The sequence below is a fragment of the Cydia pomonella genome, chromosome 7 (assembly GCF_033807575.1).
Source record: "Cydia pomonella isolate Wapato2018A chromosome 7, ilCydPomo1, whole genome shotgun sequence".
In the NCBI taxonomy this organism is placed as follows: Eukaryota; Metazoa; Arthropoda; class Insecta; order Lepidoptera; family Tortricidae; genus Cydia; species Cydia pomonella.
The window spans coordinates 24,701,785-24,714,070 of record NC_084709.1 but is presented as its reverse complement, the minus strand read 5'-3'; positions in this window follow the sequence as shown (position 1 = coordinate 24,714,070).

The window sequence follows — 12,286 nt, the reverse complement described above, 5'->3', positions numbered from 1 at the left end:
ATTACATTATTGTATAGTCAACAAGAGTGCTCTTCTTTTTGGGCCTTTTTACATGGTCCTTCGAGCCGGATGAGTTCGGCTAGTGGATTCGGTAAACTTCGGGCCAACGGACGCCAGTCAAGGTAGTGGTTTGCTGCCAGCGGTGTTAAGGCGAGAAGAGCCTATGTTTCTCGGAGCAGCGTGTGACGTAAGCAATGCATCGCGACGTCAGCGGTGAGAAGCAGCAGTATGACGTAAGCGGATTATATGTGTGACGTAATGAAGTGATAACCGTGAGTAACAGTGGCCCAATAACAGGTTTTACTATCCTCCTCCTATATGTAATAGTGTAAATGTTTCTACTGTCCTTCTTCTTCTTCATTCCCTGTTCCCTTTATTTGGGGTCGGGTCTCCTCACTCTTCTGCGCCAAGCTACTCTGTTTTGGGTTGTCTCTTTTGACATCTGGGATCGATTGAGGAATCATTCTGTTTGATATATATATATACCCAAACACACACATATACATACATATTTCACACAACACAGAATCAAAGAGACTGAATCAAATGATTAACGAGTTTGAGATGTATGAGGAAGGGACAGATAGTGTATTTTGAGTTGTTTAACGTTTTAAAATTAACGTCTTAATTATTATTATTAATTACCTGAGGCGTTTTTGAAGATTTATTGTACGGAAACATACGTCTCGTTTTATTTTGTCGTTGTATTAAAAATACACGATGTATGCATAATTATAATACATAAATACACATAATCCATTTCCCGGAGGGGTATGCATATAGGCAGAGATTTTCACTTGCTACTCTTGCACTTGCACTCGCCGGATTAGGGTGTTCTTGACCTGGCCTTTTTTCAGGATTTCCCCGATTTGATCAGAGAAAATACACATATAATATAGGTACATAATCTGCTAAAACATAGCCCTTCTTGTTAGCTTTGTAGTCAGGTAAAAAAGTACGAAAAAGTAGCTATAAGTCTCGATGAAGTCAAACTCTTTTAATTAGGCTGCTAAAGTTCTACAGCCAGGTGAACCTGTGACATTTCCTCAATACCTAGTTTGCTGTAGAAGCACATTTCAATCTTAAATGTACGATCTTGATTTGATATCGATCTAACAACACGCACTTGTATTGGTCTCGTATGTGGGCGAACTTTGTCCAATATTTATTTAATTATTTAAACTTTATTGCACATATTTACAAAAAAAGGGTACAAATGGCGGGTTTAATGCCTTAAGGCTTTCTATACCAGTCCATTATCATATTGCAGGAATCAATTTTATATTAAAAGTCACATGCGTCTGCATCGACGGCTGGACGGAGTCAATAAAGGCGCGCTTTTTTTTATGTATCCCTTTCGGTCATTTCAGATCACCTTGAAACATATTGCTACACATGCACGCACACAAACAAAAAATATCGTCCGACAATAGCTAAAACTGTCGGAAGCACTTTCCGATATCGGATGTCGGAAGGTGTTCATGACAAAAAAAGCTGCAGGAGAGTGCCATTATATGGGATGAAGGTCGTCTTTTTTGCGTCATATATCGTTTTTTTTAGTAATAATGATTTAGTAAATGCAACAATAAACTCAAAGAAGCTCATATATTTTACAATTTACGACCTTCCGACAACCGATATCGTATCGGACAATGTGAAAACGCTCTAACACTCCGCACCCTCGTTGAGCTCTGACTTTGGAATTAAATAATTTAAGTTACCCTTCGGCTGAAATCATGTTTCTAGCGAAGGAATTGACCAGAATAGCAAAACCCTTCAAAAATAGCTTTTGGGCCTTCTAGGCTCTTCTAGCTCGATAACTCCTTGATCGAGCCAGCTCATAACTTAATGGAAAACATATCATGCCCCCAACTACATGTTTACCTAATTTCATTTAAATAAGAACAATTTTACTTAAGTTATTGCATAACAAACTATCCTCTGATAGTTCAGTTTAAAAACATTGAAATGCCGGGACGTGTCCTTAGCCAGCCGTGTGTTAAAAGTTATAAATAAATAAAGAATTATAACATTCTTACTCAAATTGAATAAGTCCCACGATAAGCCAAGAAGGCTTGTGTTGTGGGTACTCAGACAACGATATATATAATATGTATAAATACCTAAATACATAGATAACATCCATGACTTAGGAACAAATATCAACATATACGTAAATACCTTTACCGCTTACCGGAATTCGAACGCAGGACCATCTTCATAGGCAGTCACTACCCACTAGGACAGACCGGTCCTCAAAGAACACGGTCGGTGGTGGAAGAAGTTGAATGTAAGCAATTCGCTTCGCTTCGCTCCCTCGTTTGATTAAGCACACGACACAGTTCTAGAGATCCTGGTCTAGGTCTTGTTGTACATTAACTAAATATCAAATCAAAATTTGTTTTTACATTTCGAATTCACTACCTAGTTAGCGCTGTGTAAACTTCGGGCCGTGTTGACGAGAAATGGCTTCAGTCATTGCTCTCCTTTTGTATTCCGAATGTTTGGAAGAGGTTTAGCGAGTCGGGCGCTGCCAACTTAAAATTTAAAAAACCCGAGGTGGCAGAAAGCGAAGTTTTAAAAAACCGTACCGAGTTTAGGACAAAAGAGAGGTATTGTAACTGTGAATGTCATCTCACTGTGTGGTAGGGCATAGCATAGCGGATATCATTCCAGATCTAGAGCAGAGCCCAACTGGGGAACTACCTTCACCTTACAGAAAACCGCTAACACTAGATCCTACTTTTAGTGTGTGTTCCTGCCGATGAGTAAGGTTGCCAGAGCTTAACGAGGATGCGGAGTGTATGTTAAAACTTACAACAAAATATATTTTTCAACACACTTGCTCAAAACAGCGTATTTATTCCACCGATTTTTGGCTCATAATCCTAAATATTAAACACGCGTGCTTTTTCAGTATATTATAATACTCGTGCTTTTTCATTATATTATCCGACTGAGTTAAGAAGGTAACTGATTGCTAATAATATGTATGCAAACGGAGCCTTCTTAAATTGGCCGTGTAGATTTTACAACATGGACTGGCGGCCGCCGGCGGCGGGGTGGGGCGGCAGGCAGTATGACAGATGCAAGGATGCAAGACTTATACTAACCGATTTAACAATTAAAATTTGATTAATATGAAAGTTTCTTTTTCCTCGCAAGTGTGTTGAAAATCGTCGTATGAAACGCGTGTGCATTGGTCATTACAAACATTGGCTCGTGTGTGATGACCAACTTAGCACACTTGTATCACAATGTACTATTAAAACATGATATCTGCGGGCCCGAGCACACACATCCGTCTCGCTCACACTTACGGCCAGTGAGAGTGAGAGAAGAGCACGAACCTATGGGGCCTTCAACACGTGCCATGTCCACGGAGGCATATTCTGATTGTAATAACAGGTCATAAACTTGATCTAGATTGTTTATGAACGTTACGTCCGCTTACGACGCCCTCTGCCTTAGAGCATCCAGTTTCGGACGATTCTCATTGAAATACTATATTGGCCCTCAATACCGGTATTCTGGAATGAATATACATATATTTAAGTATATAAAGCGTTTTTTTAACCCTTTGAAAACCACGCTTATCATGAAAACGTTGGGATTGGCTACGAGCGTAGCGCTACGAATGGCAGTGAATGTTAATGAATCAATTAAAAAGTTAGTTTAGAGTTGATTTGACTTGTCCTTTTGGTTCGAGCGAATGCTCGACTCACCTCTGCCTCGTCATATATCTGGAACAATCGTCGCCCGAAGGCCAGTCCGTTCGGAGCCGTAAACAGTTCTAATCCTAATAAACTCTACAGGGTAGGGCGACACGACCCACTTTATTGCTTAATGTAGCCTCAGAATCCAGTTTATTGACACTCAGCCTCGTTTAACACGATCTTAAATCTTAGACGGTTCGACTTGCATGCAATATTCGATAAAGATAGTTTATTTTCCAAGCAGGCATATTACAATGCGCTTATGAACGTTAAATAAAGCTACACCGGCTCTAACCCAACACCTCTGACCCGAGAAGATTTAAATCCTCCTATTGTAGGAGGGTATCCCAATATGGGACCGCCATGAAACTTGATGGGACACATCTTTTCAAAAAATCTTTCTCTCCCTTCTTCTCGCCCCTCTTTCTCTACCCTCTTTTTCGCCTCTCCTGCCGCCACCGGCGCCCGCGCCGAGTCATCAGGCGCGGAGGGCTGCGGCCCGCCGTCTGCGCCGGTCCGTCAACGCAAGCTCCTGACGAGACCCCTCGGAACGGAGTGAAACATGTCGAACGTTTTTGACTTAAAATACGTGAGTGACCTGTTGTAATATTTTTAATATGTTTTATCCCTTTCTTACTAACACATAAGTCAAAATGATAAATTAAGACAACATTAAACATTCGTTTAATGTTATACTCGTAGGTAAAAAACTTAAGTCACCTGTTGTATGTAGTTGTGACGTGTTCGAATAGACATTTGTTTTGTTTGTGTGTGTCTTTTCAACAGTACCTCTAGTGTAACTTCCATTCGATAGCGTAACGTAACTTTCGCGTTTAGGTTAAGTCTCATTTTGTATGGGATTTTGAACAGCGCGCCAAGCGGGACGTTTTGGAAAGTCAAAAATCTCATACAAAATGACACTGAACGCAAACGCGTACGTCACGTTTCGCTGTCGAAAATATTTACACTAGGCGTACTGTACCCCTAGTGTAACTTTGATCGACATCATAACGTGACGAACGCGTTTGCGTTAAGTCTCATTTTGTATAGGATTTTGAGGTTCCAAAACGTCCCGCTTGGCGCGCTCTTCCTAAATCCAATACAAAATGAGACTAAACGCAAACGCGTACGTCAAGTTTCAAAATCGAATTTAGTTACACTAGGGGTACTGATGACTTAAGTTTTTTACCTATAGCTATTTGAAGTATCTAGCGCGTTTATGAGTAACGTATAAGAGGTATTGTCGCGATAAATGAAAAGTTGTATATTTATTATGGTTTATTTAATTATAAAAATCTTAAAGAGTATTTAATAATTACATTCTTATCAAGTAAGTATGGTACAAATACTAACGATTAAGTTGATGAAATATACGTAGGTACAGTCAGCGTCAAATACTTTGTAGCAGTCAAAGTGGCCAAATAGTTCGGTACGCCATACTAAATATATGGTGCACCGAACTATTTGGCTACTTTGGTTGCTACAAAGTATTTGATGCTGACTGTACATTCAGCGTCAAATACTTTGTGGCAACCAAAGTGGCCAAATAGTTCGGTACACCATACTAAATAAATGGCTGACTGCTACAAAGTATTAGACGCTGACTGTACCTACATATTGTTTGGACATTTTAAAATTATTTGTACATGTACGTTTCGGTAACATTAAATTGAAAATACATCTATAACTACAAAAATATACTTACGTAAATAGGTACAGTCAGCATCAAGAGTAGCGGATCAGACTTCGCGTCAAAAGTATCTACCCATCTGTATTAATAACTTAATAAAAATAAATAAATGTCTCTAAATGTAGAACAATTTTACATATAGTTTTGATCGCGAACTAACATCAATACACCTATAGATATAGGCGCATTATGGCACACTGCATCGCATCGGGATGTCGCTATACTCGCTATTATACGCCCATAGTGTTGTCTAACTTAAATATTGGAGCGACGTAGAAATCGGATGCAGTGTGCCATACGCCATAAGTATCACTATTTAGAAAACGTTTTTTGCGTGCGTTGGCTTTGTACGTCTACCGGTATGTAATTGAAGTTTAATGTCAAAAATAAAAAAATATACATAGTGATAAATCATGTTTTATTATTAATCTGCCCAATAGGTGATACATGCCCGGGCAATTTAATTATTTAAATAGTTATTATCAAATAGCTTTTACATATTGGTCATTTTCCATAATATCCGGGCATTATGTATAATGACCCATTTATCACTTGGTCCATAACATATGCAGTATGTGGGGACAGTTCGCACACACACCACAAGTACCGAGTTTTGACATGAATCAACGATCAAAAATTTAAATGTAGAATTCTTATCTTCATACTATTTACCTGAGGTATGTGTCATTTGTATTTCTTTAACTGGACTGAGATATTTTTTATTTACTAGTATTTATTTATTTATTTATTTATTTTTTTATTTATGGTGTGTAGTTGAAGGTACGATAAACTTATGCCAGCTAACGCATATTCTTTTCATACATAAAAACAACACAACAAAATGTGTGTCAATTATACAATACAATACAAATACTCTTTATTGCATACCTCAATACAGAAACCGTACAAATAATACAACACATAAAGAAGAGGTAAACAACAGGCGCTCTTATTGCTAAAAGCGATCTCTTCCAGACAACCTTTAGGTTTAATTATAATAAAATATATAAATTAATAATATATCCCATAGCCCGGATTAATCTATCGGTTTCACCCAATAGCTTAGTTAATTTTATGCTTAGGTATATACCTACATAGAAAACATCCATAATCCATAACCCAGGAACAAATATTTGTGATTAACACACTTATCGGGATTTGAACCCGGGACCACCAGCTTCGTAGGCAGAGTCCCTGCCGAGGCCAAATTGACTAGACATTTAGATAAGACTAGGAAGCTGTAGCGCTAGATATCAGTTCTAAAATCCACCCTGCGAGCCATAGAAATATAAATAAATATTATATTAAATATTATACGACATTATTACACAAATTGACTAAGTCCCACAGTAAGCTCAATAAGGCTTGTGTTGAGGGTACTTAGGCAACCATATATATAATATATAAATACTTATAAATACTTAAATACATAGAAAACACCCATGACTCAGGAACAAATATCCATGCTCACCACCGAATAAATGCCCTTACCAGGATTTGAACCCGGGACCATCAGCTTCGTAGGCAGGGTCACTACCCACTAGGCCAAACCGGTCGTCACGGAATATGTTGCACTACACCAGCGCGTAACAACACAACACGTACATACAAGGCTCTATTATTCAAAAACTGATGAGAAAGTTGTATTTTATTCACAAGAGTTGCAAAGTAATATAATGCGAATTTTGAGTTATAACCTTATTTTGGCCGGTTGATTTGTTTTTAGGGTTCCGTAGCCAAATGGCAAAAAACGGAACCCTTATAGATTCGTCATGTCCGTCTGTCTGTCCGATTATGTCACAGCCACTTTTTTATGTGTTGATTTTGAATGATAAATATTTTATAGCGTTCATTTGGATTTGATTTTTAATGTAATATCATCTAACAAATCAAATGAAACAATTTAGTTAGGTTGTAATGAGTCAGGTTCTTAACAAAAAGAGATAAATAAGATTTGAGCTTCCACATGCAAATATTTATAGTTATATATGTATATATATTTTACAACTATTAAACAATAGTTTAAGTAGTGCGGAAAGTAATCTAGCACAGCGAAAGCAGAAATTAAAAGAACTGGCCAAATCAAAATTAGGATTTCCAATTAGGTCGTTTAGCCAGCATTTGTATACAATCAAAAAAAAAACAATTAAAACATAAATCCAAAATGGTAAATACAGGATAACTTAAATTAAAACTTAAAGTTCTGTAACGGGTAGCAAACAAAACCAGATAAAAATAAAATAAAAACAAAATGAAAGAAAACAAAAACACAAAAAGTCCTCGTGTGCTGAGGATCAAACCCAAGACAAAAATAGCGCGTAATATTTCGACCAGACGTCTGAACCGCCGAACCAACAGCCCGTTGTTGACAGCGGCGAATTTAGTGTTCTTATGAACGAACGTCTCGTCAGCCTTTCATTTAATTTTCTGGTCTTGATTATTATATTTGATACACGTTTAATCACCGTGTGCATAAGGGGCGTTCCTCAAAGGCTGTGAACAACACAATGACAGTATGTGAATACAAGTTACATTTAGGTCGAGCGAATTGCATTCACATACTATAACAATTGCAGGCAAAAACACTTACCCCCTGTCTGGATAACGATTGTGCACTTATTTTAGCAATTACTGAACCAAAATTCAATTAGTTTACAACCAAATTGCACTAAAAACTGAATTATTTCATTATAATTTTATCCGCGGACACAGTGACATTCACTCGCCGGACCGGATCTTTTCTCTCGCCACCCTCATTTTTGTAAGAATCACCAACTGACGTGAATCAATGCGCAAAACTAGCGATCTCTAAGACCCGTACGACATCTATCTCAAGATTGAGTAAACAATCATTACAATATCCTCCCTCCTCAGGAGAATCCGACCCGGATTCATGCCATACGCTTAAGATCCGATGAATGCCATTTTCCTAAGTCCTTGCCTCTTAAGCTTACCAATCTGTAAACGTCCGTCGATAACCTCTGAGCTATTATGGCTTTGTCAAATTTAGGCGATAGTTTTGACATTATGTCTTTCGCAGCGTTTGAGAGAAGTTTCTTTCGATACCACACCATGTCACCTTCTGTGTATTCACAGGTTCGGCGCCGTTTGTTGTAGTGACTGGAATTCACTTCATAGGCTTTCCTGAGTCGTTCTCGAACATCACTGTAGATCTCGTCCCTTGCTTTGATATATGCCTCAAAGCCTTGTCTATTGCATTGCAATGGGGCCTTCTCTTGAAATTGCCTACATTTATCTCGCTGCACCGAGGTTTCCCGCCCAAAGAATAGGTACGAGGGCGTCCTTCCTGTGACTTCGTGAACTGCCGTTCTCATGGCATGTCCTATCTGGTGTATGTACCTGTCCCATTCTTTATGATTATCTTTTACATAACAGGCTATGGCAGTCCCAATAACCTTATTAACCCTTTCCGTGGGATTTGCCTGAGGGTGGTAATACGGTGTATACCACAAGTCTATATTGTAGTTTTCGGCCAGTTCCTTCAACTGGTTCGCAACAAATTGCTTGCCATTGTCGCAAATAATGACATCTGGTGGGCCGTAAAGTAATATAACCTGTTCCTCCAGGATTTTTACAATATTAGATGCTTTACCATTGCGTAAAGGAAACAACAAAGAAAACTTGCTAAACCAGCATGATACCACTAACAACATTGTGTTTCCCTGTTTAGAACGTGGGAACGGACCCATCAAGTCCATGGAAACAATTTGAAATGGACCCGTTACTTCCCTCTGCTGACCCATTTTGCCACATGGTGACAATTGTGAAGATTTGTGACTAGCGCAGATCTCACATTTCCTAACATAATTTTTCACATCGCCAATGAGGGAGGGCCAGTAATATTGCTGCCTGACTCTATTAATCGTTTTCTTAGCACCAAAATGTCCAGCTAATGGATCATCATGACACTCTTTCAACACCTGATTGCGTAACGCTTCGGGAACTACTAACTTCCAACTATACCTCTCATCGGGGAATTGTTTTAATTTTAAATACTTCCAAAGACGATCCTGACTAAGCTGCCAATCCTCTGAATGTTGTCCACTGAGGACCTTCTCTTCCTGTGATGTGTACCAGGCATCTTTGTACTCTGGCCTAATTTCTAACACAGCCAAGTCTTCCGTGTCCAATGCCCTCGACAATGCATCTGGCACGACGTTTTGTTTACCCTTGCGAAAAACGACTTCATAATCGAACTGTTGCAGGCGCATGGCCCATCTTGCCAGCCGTCCGTGAGGGTCTTTATTTTTATGCAGCCACTGCAACGCACTGTGATCTGATATCACCTTGAAATGGCTGCCCTCTATATATGGCCTAAACTGTTCTACAGCATGAAGTACACTTAGTAATTCTCTTTCCGAAGCTGAGTATTTACTCTCACGATCCGTAAGTTTACGACTAGTAAAAGCGATGGGCCGTTCAATCCCTTCAACGGTTTGAAACAAAACCGCTCCCGTGCCCATGCTTGAAGCATCACATTGCACCGAAAATTCGCGACTGAAATCCGGAACGCTTAAAACTGGAGTGGATGTCAACGCCGTTTTTAAACTCGTGAATGCTACCTCTGCCTCATCATTCCAAATAATGCGTTTGCCTTTCTTTCCCCCTTTAGTAAGTTCATGTAATGGCGCGGCCACCATTGCAAAGTTTTCAACAAAACGCCTATACCAACTTGCCATGCCAATAAATCGTTTTAGTTCCGTAAATGTGGTTGGTCGTGGATAGTTCAGTATGGCGTCCACTTTACCTGGATCAGTTCTTAATCCCTCCTTGTCCACGAGATAACCAAGATACTTCAAGGAGGGACGAGCAAATTCGCACTTTTCAGTGTTCACGGTTAACCCGGCCATCTTCAACTGATTGATTACCCATCTCAGCGATGCCAAATGCTCCTCGAAAGTGCTACTACTGATCACTATATCATCCAGGTAAGTGAATATTTTCCCTTCGTGTTCTGGTGGAAACAACTTGTCCATGAGACGTTGCTGCGTTTGTGACGCATTACATAAACCGAACGGCATTACCTTAAACTGGAACAGACCTTTTCCGGCTAGACCAAATGCAGTCTTTTCTTTACTCAAGTCATCCAAAGGAATCTGCCAGAAAGCAGAACGTAGATCTATAGTAGACAAGTAACGCGCATTTCTCAAACTATCTAGAATAACAGAAACCCTTGGTATAGGATACGAATCCTTCTTCGTTACTTTATTCAGCTGCCTGCTGTCTAGACACAAGCGGTTTTGACCCGAAGCCTTCTTTACAAGCAGTACTGGTGAACGCCATGAACTATTAGAAGGTTCAATGATGTCATTAGCTAACATATCATCTATTTCGTCTTCCAATTGCTTCATGATAGGAGGAGCAAAAGGATACTGGCGTTGGCATACAGGCAAGTTACTTTCCGTCTCAATATGATGTCTAATCAAATGTGTTCTACCAATACCCGTACCGAGTCGCTCCCGCATTTCTTGGATGACTGATTCCAAGGACGTTCGCTGTTCTGCCGACAGCTCATCCCGAGAAATCACTGGTCGAACCGCTTCAACCTCACAAACCTCTTCAAAATCTTCCCGGCTTAATATGTCCGGATGATCACCAGTTTCACTAATACCCAACCCAAATTGCTTGAAGAAATTCATACCCAAAATTACTTCATGACTCAGCTGATCCATAATATGAAATTTAACCACTCTGTACTTACCTAAAAATTCAACTGGTAAATAAACAACAAAATCGACGGCATGAGGTGTGCCATCTGCAGTGGAGAAATTTTTCTGCGAAACAGATTGCGCCTGCACTCCAAGAGTGGACAATTTCCTGTTATAAAATTCCGGTTTTACAAATGATGATTGCGCACCACAATCTAAAAGTCCCGAAAATGACTTCCCTAATACCTTGAAGAAACCATAGTACCGATTGTCATGAGGCTTTGTATCAATAACGTTAATTTGTCCCGATACAAAAACGAATTGATACGCTTCAGCCAATTCTGCCATTCACTACCATCACGATCTATTTCGGAAGCCCAACGGCAGGTTTGTCTTCCGAATTGGCGTTTCCCGAACAAGCGCATTTCTTTACCGTTGATCCGAATTTTCCACATTTGTAGCAGAACAACCTTTGCTTCTCGGCTGGGCATTCCCTAAACCCATGTCCAGTATTCCGACAGTTCCAGCATTTCATAGTTCCTGTGGTACGTCCAGTCTGCACAGCATTGCGTGCAATTGCATTTATCTCCCTTCCACGAAACGCCAAATCGGGTTCTACCAAACCTCGACTCTGACTGGGCTCTTGAAAGTTTTCACAATTCACCCTAGTATGTTCAACAATCCTTAATACTTCTAATAGCTCGGAAACTGTGGCAAAACGATCTCTGCAAACAGCACGTTGAAATTCCGGTTGAATATTTTTCAGCAAGATCGACAATTTTTGACGATCCGACAATTTGGTAGGCAAGCGATTAAACATATTCTGCATCAGGGATATGTAAATCAAAATATTTTCCTGCTTGCTCTGCGTGCGCTGTCTTATTTCATCCAAAAGCTCCTCCTCATAATATGGCCTTTGAAAAGAACTTAACAAGAGTTCCACCAGCTCATCCCAATTGGAGACCTGATCCCTATTAGCGCGAAACCAAATTAGGGCGTCATCTTCAAACAAATCAATTGCATAGCGAAACAAATCACTATCTGTAGCGTTGCGTGCGTCCTTTAACTCCTCAATACGTTCCAGAAACGCGTTAATACTTAACGTGCCCTTGCCATTAAACTTAATACCCCAATCTTTGAGCGGTATCAGTTTCCTCTTGGTAGCCTCTATATCGAGAGTTGATGTCCGCTGCAGTTGAGCACGCCGCACG